Source organism: Polistes canadensis, unplaced genomic scaffold (genome assembly GCF_001313835.1).
Source record: "Polistes canadensis isolate GaletaPanama2010 unplaced genomic scaffold, ASM131383v1 scaffold_0, whole genome shotgun sequence".
NCBI lineage: Eukaryota > Metazoa > Arthropoda > Insecta > Hymenoptera > Vespidae > Polistes > Polistes canadensis.
Window position 1 is genome coordinate 1,747,870 of NW_014569547.1, and position 3,096 is coordinate 1,750,965.

General features: G+C 24.8%; 1 protein-coding gene across 6 annotated transcripts in view; it reads right to left on the reverse strand.

Moving 5' to 3' along the window:
* Positions 1 to 3,096, reverse strand: part of LOC106793125 (cell growth regulator with RING finger domain protein 1-like) — a 23,870-nt gene that overhangs the window by 11,633 nt on the left and 9,141 nt on the right. The gene's annotated exons all lie outside the window — the stretch shown is intronic.

Here is a 3,096-nt window from a genome sequence, read left to right on the forward strand (position 1 = left end):
ATATATATATATATATATATTGTATTTACTGCCCCTTAACTCTATCTTCCAAAAAGTAAAAAAAAAACGGTTCGATACAAAAATCGTACATTTTCTTTTGCAAATTATAAAAAGATTTAACTTATGCGAAAAATATTTTTCGGGTGTAACTTGTTAATATATGTGTAAGTATTATATAATTATATATACAAAATTTGTTGAAAATATCGATAGAGAACATAAAAGAGGAGACAAAGCTATAATATGGTCACGCGGTTGCAGCCATATTGGAATCAGAAAAAAAGAAAGAGAAAAGTAGCAAGAGAAAGAAAAAGAAAAAGAAAGAGAGAAAGACAGAGAGAAAGAGAGAGAGAGAGAGAGAGAACAAAAAAAAATCTTTGTGGCTTCTATAACAACGACGATTCTCAGCCTTGACACTTACGAAGGATGTTGAAATCGTTTGAAGTCTTGGATGGAGATGAAATAAGGTTATGTCGCGTTACTTGCTTTCGTTCTTCGTTTATTCGTTCGCGATCGAAGTGGAAAAGTAATCTCCTCCTCGAGGTTCGACCTCGAGCTGCGAGTATTTTGTATGTCAATGTTCGGTTCTTTCGAACGAATAGATTTTTATCTCTTTTTTTTTTTCTTTCTGTCTCTCTCTCTCTCTCTCTTTCTCGTACGCGCGCAGCACCTTTTCCTTCGTTCATCGCTCGCGAATTATGCATAAGTATTGAGAACGTGTCCGTATTACATAATTTTTCCAATGCAATTCACAACCAACTACTTATTTATTCAAATCGATTAACTTCAGTGAAAAGAAAAAAAAAGAAAAACAAAAAATAACAAAAAAATATTAAATACCAAATTGATAATAGTATACATCAGAGTTTGCAAGAAAGTTCGGATTAATTTTCAAAAAAAAAGAAAAGGGAAAATAAGCTTAGAAATCGGCAAAACATTGTATTTGTAATTCGAATACATTGTGTCGTGTCGTGTCGTGTCGTCTATTACTCATATAATTTATTAGTCATAAAAATGTTGATCTTTTAACACAGCGTTAAGTATTATTATTATTAAAGAAAATTTATATTCATTGATGGGAATAATATATATATATATTGTGTTGCTAGAATAAAACGATGACGAAAATATTCGTTAAACACAGAAAGTCTGGTTTTAATATGCAGTGTCAATTAATGATCCATTTAAAAAATTATAATTTATACGCAGTGTCGATTAATGATCCATTTAATAAATTGAACGTTTGAAAAATTTTAATTTATTGCATTACGACCACCTACCTATTCGGATTACAAATTGTAGATAAAATAATATAAGTGTAAGTATTCGTTAATAAGTTTTACAAGATTACAACAAAGTTCAAATAATTGGTATGAGCACATATATGTTCTTTGATACTTGTACAACACTTATCTAATGTAAAAAAAAATTATTATTAACCGTTATACCAAACATACTATATGTTTCTTTTCTTTTTATTTTTAATTGAAAAAAAAAAAGAATAAATAAATAAAAATATATTTCATTAGTTTAATTAAATTAAACGAAATTTAATTCGAGGAAAGACGTAACAATTAAAATGATATATAAAATGTTCAAGTTATATGATTGTTATATTATATATCTAGATAATTGTCTTTCTCTTATTTCTTTTATTCTTTTCTTTTTTTCCTAAATTGTTTATTCGACGAAATACATTAACACACACACTTAGCTTAATTAATTGAAATTAATAATCGCGTATAAAAGTAAAGATGAAGATACATTCGTTATATTGCTTTTTTTTCTTTTTTTTTCTATTCGTTCTGCTAATTTTTTTATATTCATCAAACTATACGCGTTCTTTATTATTCAAACATCTGCAATTCTTCTTTCGCTCCACAATAAACTCTTCTGATTTATGTGATAATATTTTTTGATTAACTACACGATTGTTTTTTTTATTGTTTTCATTTAAGATAATAATACGAGTGGAAAGAAAAGATAATAAGGAAAAACCAAAAAAAAAAAAAAGAAGAAGAATAAAAGGGACCGAACACAACATGGTTGACAATTAATTATTACATAATCAAATGATTTAGTGATCGAGACAATAATTAAAAATCTTCCTGACTTTACATAATGCATTTTACGGAAGCGAAAAAAGAACTGACGACAACGAAACGGTGAATAGATGATTATAGTTAGTTATGATGGTAATATTTGTTATCGTATACAATCATTTATTAACGGAAACGAACGATTAATATTGTTTTTTTTTTTTTGTATTTTATTTATTCTTATATCAATAATACACTCTCAACTATCCTTGAATTAAAATAAATAAAGATTCATTAATTTATAAATAAACGCGATATATCGCATTGCATATAACATTTTGTTTTTCTATTAATTGTTTGTTTATTTTTTGTATACAAAAAAAAAAAAATTATACGCATATATAATCTTGAAGAAAATTATTTTCTCTAATAAGTATTAATTAAAAATTCAATTTATATCGTATATATATATATATATAATTGTATATATAATATATATATGTAATTGTTAAATGCCGACAAAAACATTGTGTTGTTTTTTGATTTATTATATTCTACGTAAAATATTATCAAAAATAATGAAACTTATATGATATGTTGCTATTTAACAAGCACGATGCATTTTAAAAGTTTACAAATTAATATTATTTCATCAATCATATACACACATATATATATATAATTTCTGTATTTATGGGACGATTGATGATCGTTATTATCATAATACAAGAAAAAAAATGGAAATAAAAGGATACTAAATATAAATTCCTATTGAAAAGCAAAAAACGCGTTGATAAAAAAGAAAGATATTCGATTTTTTAAAAAGAAAATTAACTGGATAATATGTTTACATATGAGTTATTTATTTTAGATAAAATGTAAATATAAATTTGGATATAATCTCACGTTAGGTTAATCGGATGTTTATTTAAACTACTTATTTTTCAACAGACGAAATTTATTAATAGTAATATATTAGACTAGATAATAATAATATTATTATATAATATGAAGATAAAAAGAAAAAGAAGAAATAAAGAAATTAAAAAAAAAAAAA